The sequence below is a fragment of the Vulpes lagopus genome, chromosome 13, assembly GCF_018345385.1.
Source record: "Vulpes lagopus strain Blue_001 chromosome 13, ASM1834538v1, whole genome shotgun sequence".
NCBI lineage: Eukaryota > Metazoa > Chordata > Mammalia > Carnivora > Canidae > Vulpes > Vulpes lagopus.
This window is the reverse complement of record NC_054836.1, coordinates 29406540-29420894: the sequence shown is the minus strand read 5'-3', so window position 1 is coordinate 29420894 and position 14355 is coordinate 29406540.

Below are 14355 nucleotides of genomic sequence, written 5' to 3'. Positions count from 1 at the left end.
CACTGATAATGACTAAAGCTAAATGATGCAACAAAAATGTACATTTTATTGAACAGTATAAACGTGTTCATATATATGTTTCTATAGCTGTAAATACAACACATAAACATACTACTGACAGCATGCATTCAATACTGCTTTTGGTCCCCAGTCCCACACGAAACCAGTCTGAAATTATATGGCATAAAGTAAATATTCAGAATTTCAAATGTCAACTCAGTGGCTTGTGAAAATTTCCTAAATGGAAAAAAATCCTTTATCAATAATACTGAATCAAAATTAGCTCCATGAAAGCTATTGTTGGGAAGGAAAAGATTCTTCTACCTTTTAAGTTCTTTGCTGGTATAATAATCAAATTAACATTAAACAGATTAGCAGGATAAGAACACATTTAATGCTGTATGTATTGGTGTCTCATAAGGATATAAGATCAAAGGACAAGCTGGGCAATGGAGGATTATATGCCATTTTGAGATAAGGAATGAGAAGGGGGCCTGTGGTTTCCAAGGGGAGGAGGTTGATTAGTACACATGACAAAGGCAGTTTGGGGATACTTGTTTTCAACCCATTTAAATAATAGAGCCCTCAGTAAGTACATTATTTTTTAATCAATTAAAAGATTGTCCTTTCATGAAAGATAGGTCATTATCTTTGACTACATCTAAGTTGACATTTTTGAAGTAAAATCACATGGTGACAAAATAGCAGTGCTAATTTTCAGTGTCTAACTGATAAGAATGATAAATGAAGCAAATTTTTGACTGAAAGTAATCTGGTTGTGGTTTTCATAGTTTATCCTCCACAAACTTATAGAATTTACACAAATCAGTAAGCTTCACTTTGCCCAGAGAGGCTTTATTTTAATTAGAATTAATTACTTTTAGATAAAGAATTGATGACTGGCCAGATTGACAGATTCATGAAGGACATTAAGGTCTTCTCAAATTTAAGCTGTATAATCAATTACAGAGACATGTTTCCTGGATTGGAGGAGGGAGTAATTTTCTTCCAAAATTCAGCATGGGATCCATTAATGGTCAACATCTATGGTTCATTATGAGTTATTATTTTAAAAATAAATCCTATGATCTTGTGGGAAAAGCTCAATGATTATATCATAGTTTTGTATTCAAATATTTATTTATTAAAAGAATACATTTAAATATACAAAAAGTAACCTTTTCATGTATACAATTTTCATTTTTAATGAGCTAGTGACCTAAAAATGGGGATTCTCTGTCCATCTCTAAGATCCTCTCTCATTGCTTATTGTGATGTTAATCTGCAAAGCAATGGAGTAAGAGATAATTGAACCACAACATGTAACATCTGAAGTTTCAGTAACATCCCTTTGGCATGAAAGGTGATCCCTGAAAGTGTTTTGCCAAGACTGTGAGAGATGCAATCCAGAATTCAGGACTATCACCACCATATCACTCCTGGGAGTACAAAAAAATTAAAAAGGATTTAACAAAATAATTAAACTGAGCTCATGACTTGAGGAGCTTTTGTATTTGGCAAAGGCACTTGAGAGCAGAATCTTCCTTAGCAACCAGTTAATCGTGATCTCTTGGCTATGTTCACTATCATCCATTCAGAAACTTGTGTTTTTATCTACATTTCACAGATATATATATATATATATATATATATATATATATATATATATATATGTTAGTCTTTATTTTTGCATGCTTTACTTAAGTAAAATCCATTTACCTGTAATATATTAAATAGTACATTTTATAGCATTTTGAAATGTAAAATGCACCAGGAATCAGCACTGATATTTTTCTCAGATAAATTGCTGCAGTGATTACCGTGAAGTACATTGATGTCACCATCACTATGACAACATTATGACAAGAACTAGTCACTCTAAGGCTATCTAGTAAAGGGAACTGTCATCTATATTTCTGAATCAAATGTAGCACTTATTAGGACCTCTGCTTTCTTACATAAATTTGTATACCTTAATGGTTAGGGTATGTTGAAATCACAATTGGATGAAAAAAACAATTCATATTAATGTCTCTCTAAAGGTAAGATTTGAGTATTTGAAGAATATATACTTTAACTTTTCAGTCAATGAAAGCAATTGTTTGATCATTATAAGACACTATTTGATGCAATAAATGACCTTTTTTTCATGCTTTGCTGTATTTTTGCATTTACAAAAGCACAATGCAGTGATACCAACAAATAGTCTAAATAGGTGAACTTTGGAATGGATTTGAAGGGTTTTTGTATGAAGCAATATTAGAATCAATCTTTCTACTTTCAGGATATTGCATAATTTTTAACTTTCAGCTTCTTATGATAGGAGTGAGTCACCCTTCTGTACGGTTCAATTTTTAATTACACAAGGATTCAAAATTATTTTTTCATTGTTAACTTTAAAAATAACTCAACTCTAATGTGTTCTCTGTCCCCCTCCCCCAGGGATGTCCTATAGAAAATAAATAAAGATGTACTAGAACCTTAGGAAGAAAATATTAGTCATCACAAACACCATTCATCTAGAAATGCACTGCCGCCAATATTTTTGGATCGTTTATGCTCAATTTTGTACTTGTTTTAGTTTGTACAGTAGAGTGTCAGCATTCTGACATTTGCTGTTTAGAGAACTGTATCACCACATGATATGACATGGAACAGTTGACAAATGGCAATTTTCCCAGTAATGTTTGCCTTTTTATTTGATCTGAGCCAAATCTGAAACTCTTTAGAGGAATTCCTTCTTTATAAGATTTTGTAGATTTATAAAAAAGAAAAACAAAGGTATAATCTGTCTTGATCTTAAAAGCCTACTTTTCATTTTGAATTATTAAGAAATATGACTATTAGACATCATATATAAATATGGGCTGTAAGCATAAAGATGACAATGTGTTCTTTTATAACTTCTTAATTACAAAATTCTTAATGAATACGACTGGAAAGGCTATTTCTTTTTTTGTAGTGCATCATTTGGTGCCAGAGACACTGAAAGAAAAGTAGAAACATTCTTGGTTCAGGGTGTGCTATTCTGAATATATTATCTGATACGAAAACTCAAGTATATTTCTTGTGTTACTCAAGTATCTATCTAGAGCAACTGAGAAAAACTAACAATTCTAAAAAAATAAAGATATATAATATTTATTATAAGCAACTTGAAGTTTCTCTGAGAAATTATATGATTAACAATATTTAATTCATATTTTGTTGTCTCAATCTCTATTAGAACTCAGATGTACATATTCTGATAATACATTTTTTTACTAAATGACTTTTATTTTTCAAATTGTACTGACTATAGATGTGTTTTACACCACCGAAACAAAGAAAAAAAATTCATTTCAGTGGAAGACATTTTGAATATGCCTCATTAGCATTTTAAACAAAAAATAAGCATAGATAAGCATAGATATAAAAAGAAGAAATACAATCAAAAAGAAACTTCAAGAGGAGAGGATTTCAACTTGTATTTTATTGAAAAAACTTCAAAATTGATTGCTTTAAGAGATTTGTTTTCATGAGGCATAATTCCCTTGCAAATTGTAGTTTCTATTTTAAAGTAAGCCTTTAGCTGAGCATATTGCGTATCACTAAAAAAGTCTGCTCGACACCATCCATCTAACCTATTTTTATCATGTAATAAGACAAGCATTAGATTTCCTAGATCCTATATAAAGTTAACCTACTTTCTACAAGTCCCCCACCACCATATATACACAAACATACACTCACGTGCTTCTGTGTTTGTTTGTCTCTGTAATTCAAATGATATGTTTCACCATAATTTTATTTTTTTACAACTCTCCTTTAAAATTCTTGTAGAAGTAAACAAGTTCAAAACTCAATTCCCCCAAAACAATTTTTTATTTGAACATTAAGCAACAGTTAATTTTTTCATCTTTCAGAGAACTAGGACATCAAAATCATGTTCTTACAAAAGGAGTTCACATCTTAAGAAATAGTTCAGATCTAATAGAATATTAGTCAGGTATTAAGTTAATCACTTTAATGCGATGATTCCTCCCTCTTTCTGTGTTTTGAATTCACTTTATTAGCGAATTTATAGCAATTTTAGTAATTTTATAGCAATCAGAAATAGAAGGCAGCAAGGTAATCTTTTTTTTTTTCTTTTGGATTTAGAAAGCAAAGGTTTTGGTTAATTGACTAGGAAATAAACAAAAACTGCTGCTTATAAATGTAGGACAAAAGGACAGCAAAATATCTGTGTTATACATAGAATCCAAGTTATTCTAGTTTGTCTGAGTAAATAAGCTGAGATAGCTTTTATGGTGCATAAGGAATTCTGACATTTCAAAAGATATTTAATATAAAATGGAAAACTCTTTGTAGTATGTATATTAAAGAGTATATACCAACCCTTAGCTTATTGGCAAGTCAGGTAAAAATGGCATTTGTGAGTAGGATGGCGGAAATCCTAGACACTGATTTTTATCATATGCAGATCCCAAGGCAAAATAGCCTGGCATTATTTTACTAAAGCAATATCATCTTGATTTGCCTTAAAATTATACTTAGTATTCTTTTATAGGTAAATTTAGGCAAGGCTGTGACTTACATACATACATACATACATACAGTTTTTCCTCAAACCAAGAATTTTTACTCAGATAGCATTGCATTGAATAAGCTTAATGCTAATGAACTTACTATCTTTCCTTTCTTTTTACTAAATAAGCCTGATTGATTTTACAAATGTTTGTTTTATATTCTGCTAATTCTGTCTTGCAGTTAAGCTATGAAAAATAAGCTAGATATTTATACTCACCTACAAATCTTAAATCAAATAACATTTAAAAAGTACTATATTTGGGGCACCTGGGTGGCTCAGTGGTTGAGCAGCTGCCTTTGGCTCAGGTCGTGATCCCGGGTCCTGGGATTGAGTCCCACATCAGGCTCACTGCAGGGAGCCTGCTTCTCCCTTTGCCTGTGTTTCTGCCTCTCTGTGTGTATGTCATGAATAAATAAATAAATAAAATCTTAAAAACAAAATAAAAATAAAAAGTACTATATTTAGTGTTCACAAAGATATGTTCTGTGGCCACAATTTTCCATCCAAAATATACCACAAGCCTTTGTTACTATTATACAGAAGTGAGAAAGAAGGTGGGAAACTTTATGTTCCTCAATATAAATGAGATTTTTTCCCCTCTATTATCTCAGAGTTCAGCAAACATAGGGACACCTTGCAATATATTTATTTATGATTACATTTTTTTCATGAGTCCAGGCTTTCTCCAGTCTCTGAAATACACAGGCCTTATTTACTTGCTTTTACCATCTGCCAGAAAATATTTTGAGTTGAACAGAAGCAGCAAAAGAATAATCCCACCTGCAAATGCTGCTCAACTGAGAAACTAATCCCAACAATTGAAATCATCATTTAGGGAGGATAGGTTTATATTTCTTTTCATGGTGATATAATAGCTTACCTTATTTGACTCCTTGGGATAAAGAAAGAAAATGCTAATTATTTTTCATTGAGATTTGCATTTAAAACTTCACTTTAAGTCTTTACAAAAAATGGTTCAAGAGCCCCATAACACCTCCAATCCCCTGCCCTGTAGTCTATGTCATCCTAGGATACATGGTTGATCTGCACTCCAGACAGTTCTGGAAATGGTCTTCATGGCAGGGAGGGTTTAGGGCTACCTTTTGGAAGGAGAGTCTAGGAATACCACACAGTATGTTATCAACAAGATTTATATCCCTGTTAAAATAAGATCAAATGAAAATATAGCCTTTCAAGGAGGACAAGTTACAAAAAGACAATCATGCAGCTTCGGAGAATGGGCTGGAAAATCTGAGGGATAATTTTACCTGCTTTATGTGTGGGTGTCATTGATGAGATGGTGTACATTTTAAGGATGATTTATATCTATTTGTTTTTTTCTTCTCCAAATCCATTCATTTCCTTTTTCCTTTGTGTCAGTTATTTTTCTTTTATTTATTCAACTACTATTTAGTGAATATTGTAGCATTATGAGCTACTTAATTTTTTACTCTATTGGCCAAACTTTTTCCTACCTCTAGACTTTACATTTTTCTATTATCCTCTTTAATTTCTTCAAAGCATTTGTCACTGCTTGAAACCATCTTATTCGGTTTTTTGCTACATTGTCTATTTCTCTCATCAAGTGTAAGCTTCCTGAGAAAAAGAAATTCTATGTGTTGTTCACTGCTGAATTTTCCAGATCTAGGGGCTTGCCTGGTATCTAGTGTTGATAGTAAATGCTAGTAATCATCATCATTATGATCAATAGCAGCTAACTTTTGCTAAAATCTTAAAATGTTTGCTTGTTGAATGAATGAAGGAAGTAATATCATAGGAGTTACTAAGATTAGTGAGGCCCAAATTATGTTACTGTACTTAATGAACTATTGCCCTCATAAATCTTCACTTTCAAATGACACAGTTTTCTGAAGTCAGAGGGTGATAATAAAGTCACTATTATCCTCTAGGCATACTTGGGTTTGAGAAGAATTAGAATGACATTTTTTTGTGATATCTGGATAAAGTATTAAATGGATATTTACTTAAGATCTTAAAGTAGTAAATGGATATTCAGTAGTGGGCCCCTAATTGTTCTTACATTTGGTTATGACACAAGAATTTTTAAGGAGAGGGGCACTTGGGTGGCTCAGGTGGTTGAGCATCCAACTCTTGTTTTCAGCTCAGGTCATGATCTCAGGAACATGGGATCGAGCCCCACAGTGGGCTGTGCACTCAGCAGGGAATCTACTTGAGATTCTCTTCCTCTGCCCCTTCCCTATTCTCTCTCTCTTTCTCTTTTAAATAAATAAATAAATAAATAAATCTTTAAAAAAAAAACAAGAAAGAAAGAAAAGAGGGGTGCCTGGGTGGCTCAGTCAGTTAAGCATCTGCCTTCAGCTCAGGTCATGATTCCAGGGTTCTGGGATTGAGCCCCGCATTGGACTCTGCTCTATGGGGAGCCTGCTTCTCCCTCTCCCTCTGTAGCTCCCTCTGATTGGGCTCTCTTTCTCTCTGTGTGTCAAAAATAAATAAATAAAATCTTAAAAAGAGAGAGAGAGTAAAGATCAGGAAGAACTGATGGTAACACCAAAATTCTACCTTCAATGTGTCTCTGACATCATCTGCTTCTGGCCTAGTTGTTGTTGGTGGTGTTTTGTTAACTCTTTTACAAACAGCATAACATGGTACAGGGCAGTGAGGCCTGAACTTTGCCAGTAAATGTTTGGGTCAAGAATGACTGTCTTTCCTTCAGTTGTAGGGAGAATCTGTGCAATGGATGGTACAAAGTGATGGATGATATGTTCCTTGCAGACCTGAAATTTGATTATGGGGTTAATTATTCAAGGCCAAAAGACAAACAAACAAACACAAAAACAGAAAAGTGAAAGGGAAAAGAGTCAAGACTTATATTTCCAGTCATCAGGAGTAGAATAGATTATTTTTGTAAAGAGCTCTCTTGATAATCTATGATTTTAATTTTATCTGGTATCTTGAAAAGAGATAAAAATGGGTAATTTATTATCACTTTTTTCACTATGATAACAGCAGTTATACATTTATCTTGATTCATTTAGCCACACACACAAACACAATAAATAAATATCTATCAAATAAAATGTTCTAAAGCCTCAAGTTAAGAACTCTTTTTAAAAATGTTCTGCTCTAAAAAAAAAAAAAAAAAAAAAAAATGTTCTGCTCTAATTGTTGCTTATCAACCAAGAACAAGCTTGTGATATTTAATGTTTCTTGGCTAATATGACAGTAAAGTCAATGGAAGATTATTTTTATCATCCTAATACTTTAGTGTTTAGTGGGGGGAAAAAGAAGGGAGAAAAAAGGATCAAACTTGTCTAAGATAGAAAGATATAAGGAGGATAATATAAATATTTATGACTTCTCTGCTACCAGTAACATTAAGCAGAAAGTGGTATTAAGCAGAAAGGTATTTCAGTTCTGAATTTCTCTAATACATGGAATGTGGCTGAGTGGGCTATCACACTCCTCTCCATGGCTTTGTCAGAAAAAGGAATACTCACTGATCCCCAGAAGTTATTCAAGGAGGTTATTGCTTTGGATCAGACTTAGATCTCCCTCCTTCTCTCCCTTTCTCAGATTCTTTAATACTTTTTGCTCTAGTTATTTTTCTGGCTAAAATTCTCCAGTGGAATTCATTAGTCTTATATACTTTACTGACTTTTAAACAAGCTTCTTCACTAGCATTTTAAACAAGATCATTCACTAGCAAGGATAATTCAAATCGTTTTAGCTCTACAATTATATTTATCCCAAAAATCAAATCTGAAATTATGTCAGAGAACTTTTTAAATTTTTGTTTTTAATTATGAAAGACATTCTTCTTGAAAGAGTCAACCATGTACTTATAAAGTTAGAAAGCATTTGTTTTTTGGGGTGTGCTGTGCATGAAATACAGTTTCCTTAGCACATCTGGATTAATTTTTTCATTTAAATTTTTTTTTCTGTCTTTCATGTAAAAAAATCTGCAACTAACCAGCCAAAATTTCAATCTAAAAATAAAATTAATATTAATTCAGTAGTTTAACTGAAGCAATAATTGTCATTAGGCATATCACTAAATAGATTCATTTCAAATAACTGGCTCATTGGAAAGGTTTGCATTCCATGTAAAATTAATACAACATGTCAGAATCTATAATTTGTGCATATTGCCTCCTTAAGATAAAATTTTAAAGGATTTTAGATATTAAGAATCACCTATCATTTTATATTTAACTTTCCACAATGTGGCTTTTATAAAGTATATTTTAACCATTTTTTTAACGTAAGTATTCACTTCTCCAATTCTCAGTTGCCTTTTAACATCTCTACACTTGAGTTGACAAAAAATAAAATTAACAATTACACTGCCTAAGGTAATCATGGAATGGAGCCAAGGAAAAACTCCAGCTAGATCTCTCATCCTGTCAGTCTGGTGTAATAAAAGCCACATAAGCCCAGGCAGTAAACAACAATGATTGAATGTCCCCTTTAAAAAGTCTACTATTCCTATCTAATTAGGATTTTTCCTTGAATAAGGAAAATGATGGTATTACCAACATGAATCACTAAAAAGTTATTTAGTGAACTTTTATTATGTTTTCAGTGCTGTGCTATGTGAAATAGAAAAGAGCTTTTTAAAACCTAGTTCTTCCATCAAGGCACTATATGTCTAATTATAGAGACAAGTTTGTTTATTTATTTATTTAATAAGATTTTATTCATTCCTATGACAGAGAGGGAGCGTGCATAAACAGGAGGAGCAGGAGAGGGAGAAGCAGGCTCCCGACTGAGCAAGGGAGCCCAAAGCCCGGCATGATCCTCAGGACCTTGGACCATGACCCAAACTGAAGATGCTTCACCAACTGAGCCAGGCACCTCTGGAGACAAATTTTAAGCCAAATTGTACTTGCTCTTTCACTCGCAGGAAATAAGAGAAGAACATTATTAGCCTAGGCTGTTGTAGTAAAATTGCCATACAAGAATGACTCCAGCCCGGCCTTAAGAATTTGGGAGAATATAGTTTTATTGACAGAAGAATGCAAGGCATTGTCATGATGGGAGAAAATATAACGGGAAGTATGGAGTCAGGAGTATTACAGAGAAAGAAAAGAGAATGGCTATTTTGGAATGTGCCTGATATGTGTGAGGTGGAAATGGTTCTCAATGAGTAGGAGTGCTGCCAAGTAATGGAAAGCTTTGAAAAGTCAAATATGTGATTTTAGAACTGATAAAGGGGCACCTGGGTAAATCAGTCAATTAAGCATCAACCTTCAGTTCAGGTCATGATCCTTGGGTGCTCGGTCCCCAGCATGGAGCTCTAGCAGGGAGCCTGGTTCTCCGTCTCCTCCCTACTTCTGCTCTCTTTCACTATCTCTGTGACTATCTCTGTCTCTCTCTCTTTCAAATAAATAAATAAAATCTTAGAAAAAAGAACTGATAAGAATATTTTCTCATAATGTATATTCTTCTGATGTTGGGCTTTCGTAAACTTAAGGGCATGAATAATGCTATAAATGTTATTGTTACTCAGCCCTATTTCATATTGAAACAAATTATAAACTTACTAATGAATGTAAATTTAGTCATCTTGAGTTGATAACCAAGTTGAACACATACAGTCCTGTGTCTACTTATGAAGAATTTCAAAAACATTAAAGTGTTCTGAGGAAGTGCAAGAGGTATTTGATTATATTTTGAATGAGTGAAAAAAAGACAAAATCTTAATTTGCCAGGATCATGATAAAAGATTTGTGTTTTCTAATGTAAACCTGTACTATCTCAGAATAAGCCATTTTATTCAAAACATAAAATAATATGCTTTTTATCTTTGAAAAAGTCATTGTGATGCTTTTGCTGGCATTGCTGCTTTTGTTTTAAGGAAAAAGTGTAATGTCCTCTAAAATTCTGCAACCAAAGTAAAAAATGTCAGTGAATATAGCTATTCTCAAATTGAAAAGTGCTTTTTCTAATTCTAAGATTGGAAAAATAGGATAATTTAGGTTAGGGTTAGTGTTTTTACTTGGATAGATATGATAACTAATAAGCCTGTAATAATTTTTTAGCATATTATAATTTTTGTATTATATTAAATTTGGATCCTATGAGAAGCAGATTCTGAGATTTAAGTTCAGAAAGCCTACAAAAGTTTATTGTGGAATAAAACCTGTTACAAAAAAGGGGAGTGGAGAGTAGGGGGAAGAAGAAGTAAGATTGTGCAGGAAGAACTTTCAGACCATGGTTTGGATTTGGTAAAATCTGCCAACCCAACAGGGGTTCTGAAAGAAAGATTGCCTATTTGAAGAGTCCCATGTTAAGCAGAAATGGCTTAACTAAAGTACCACAGTTTGCTCAGTTATCTGCTGTGTCAAAAGAGTGACCTTGGCTCAAAAGCTGTGATGAACTAGAAAGGTAACAGCTAGAAAGAAGCTGTCATCCCAACCACACTCTTCAGAGCAGGGCAGGGAAACCATCTTCATCTTCATAGAGTATCTCCATGATGGCCACATTGGAAAGACTTAAAGCTATATTGTGATGACCATTGAGTAATATATATAATTGTTGAATCACTGTATTATACACCTGAAACTAATATAACACTATGTTGGGACACTTGGGTGGCTCAGTGGTTGAGCAGCTGCCTTTGGCTCAGGTCGTGATCTCGGGCCCTGGGATGGAATTCCACATCAGGCTCATCACAGGGAATCTGCTTCTCCCTCTTCCTGTGTCTCTGCCCCTCTCTGAGTCTCTCATGAATAAATAAATAAAATCTTTAAATAATAATAATAATGATATAACACTATGTTAATTATACTGGAATTAAAGTTTTAAAAAAGAAAAAAAGAAAGAAATACATAAAGCGAAATAAAAAGAGTATCTTTTAATCAACTGAGTAAACACAATTCATTGAGAGATAGGACTATTGTCTAAAATTCCAAATTGTGTATTTTTAAATTAGAAAGGTTTTACTGATTAAAGAATCTTGGGCTTATTAATAGGGAGTGCTTGAGTGGAAAATAAATAGAGGGGAAAATGGAGAAATTAAGTAAATGTTTTATTCAATAAAAATTTATTATATAAAAGGTAAAAAACAGCCAATTTTCATGTACACAAATCGCCAAAACAAACAAAACACAATTCTATTTTCAAAATATGTAAACAAATTAAGAAATAAAGAGAAATAGAAAAGTAATTCAACTAGACACATGCTATTAAAAAATGGAATAAAAGAAGAGTCTAGAAAAAATAATTTCCAAAGTGGTATACATATTAAAATAAGCTGTATAATCTTTAGAGACTTCCATTCTGCATTTCTCTGAGACAGTGGCTGTACCTAGTCCAACCCCTGCCCTAACTACCATTTACAAAATGAGATTGCCAGAATGTACAAGGGAATTTGTGATATTATAAGATACATTATATCCTTAAATTGGAATGTGATGTTCTCTGGTATTTGTCCTGTGCTTCCGCCTGAGATTCTGGGTAATGAAAAATGTATTAGTGGCTTACATTTAATTTGATTTGACAGCAAGAGAAGTATTTGTTGGTATAACTTGTAAAATCTGAAAGGAGAAAATAAATGGATTCACAGTACTAAGTACACAGTATTCACATCAACTTGTTTTTAATTTTTTTTAAAATTTTATTTATTTATTCATGAGAGACACACAGAGAGAGGCAGAGACACAGGCAGAGGAAGAAGCAGGCTCCCTGTGGGGAGCCTGATGTGGGACTCATTCCAGGACCCCTGGATCACAACCCGAGCCAAAGGCAGATGCTCAACCACTGAGCCACCAAAGTGCCCCTCACATCAACTTTAGAATGGATCAAAAAAGTATGTGATTTGACATTGACAATTAAGTTTTGAGGGAAAATTTAGCATTGTCATTGTCATTTTCATTCTTTGACTGGATTTGCTCTGACTTTATTATATAAAATGGTATTTGTAGAATACATGTTCTCATATTAAAATATAAACAAGCTTATATTCTTTCTACTTTTATTTACCTTTATCATAATATGTTTTTATTGATAATACTTTTGAAATGTTTTAACTAAAATAATAGAATTTTAAGGACAGTTTTATAAAACAAGAAAAAAATGAACTCAGGAGATTACCTATAGTTTTAGTATGTAAATATAAGCACTACTCATATTTTCTTTCATTTTTAAATTCTAGACAAATATTGTTTTTTTAAAAGATTTGTTTATTTTAGAAAGGAAAAAAGGAAGAAAAACGGGGAAGGGGCAAAGTGAGAGAGTAAAAGAGAGAACCTCAAGCAGACTCTCCACTGAACTTAGAGCCCAATGCAAGGCTCAATCTTAGGACCCTGAGATCATGACCTGAGCCAAAATCAAGAGTCAGGTGTTTAACCAACTGAGCTGCCCAGTCACTCCAATCCAAATATTCTTTTTATTTTTAAGTAGTACATAAAAATTTGAGTTTCTTTTTCCTGTTACTATATCACAGGGTTTCAACTGCTATATATTCCTTTGAGTGCTATTTTGAGTGGTAGGATAATATTCCATTAAATTAATCAAATGCACTTACCACACCACAGAGCTTGAATCTAAGTCTTTCACAAATTGATCATTGGAGTCTGTAAGAGCAACAGATCACAGTTAAGAGATTGATCTTGGGATGCCTGGGTGGCTCAGTGGTTGAGCCTCTGCCTTCGGCCCAGGGCGTGATCCCAGATTCTTGGGGTCGAGTCCCATGTTGGGCTCCCTGCATGGAGCCTGCTTCTCCCTCTGCCTGTGTCTCTGCCTCTCTCGCTCTGTGTCTCTCATGAATAAATAAATAAATAAAATCTTAAAAAAAGAGATTGATCTGAATTATCACATATTTATAATTTTGAAGATAACCTACTCTCCAAAAGACAGGATGAAGTATATTTCCAACTTGTAACTCCTGCCTGTGGTCACAAAATAACTGATGATAGAGTGTCTTCACTTAAAAATATCACCATACATCACCACTTTATTGATAAGCCATGAAGAAAAATATTATGCTTTCAGTCAGGGTTAAATATCAAAATCATTCTGCTTAAAGAAAAATATGGATATTTCTTATTCTTTCTTAGGAAAGAATAAATTTATGTATATAGATGGATAGATGATTGGTAGATAAAGAGATAGATATATGATAGATAGAAATAGAGATATCTCTATGCATATAGCTATTTTCATGAAGTGAGATAAAAATTTTGGGGCACATTAATTTAAAATGAAGGGGAACTATTAGAGAAAATGACTGTTTTTCAATTTCAGTGAAAAATCTAATATAGATCTTTCCATTTTTCCTAACAGCAATGATTGTGGAGGAATTACATTTTCTTCTCCAGACCTAAAATGTTTAAATTACTGAGATTTCCAGTGACCTCTTTCAGGTTGACACACTGGAGCAGTTACTTAGTCAGCCAGCCTGGCAAATATGTAATGTAGTGACAAATATGGTTACTAGGTTACAAATGAGTTATGCTGTCCTTAGTGAACTGTAGAGCTATGAATACCCAAATTAGTTTCTTCCCCCGAAATTTAAAAATATTAAGCTCAAGGAACTGGATCATGATAGCAGATTGAATGAATAAAGGCATATAACTCTTCATCCACCTAAAACGCCTTAAAAGAATGGAGAATATGCTTAAAAAATTATTTACTATACTGGCAAGTGAGACAGTCATAAATGAGGTATAAAATCAGTTTGTCAAAATTAATAGCTTTCATATAAACCAGATATATATGATCAGTCAGAAAAATGTAACTGATAAAAATATATATAAATACCTAGAAATAAACATATGAACAAATATACACTGATTCTAGAA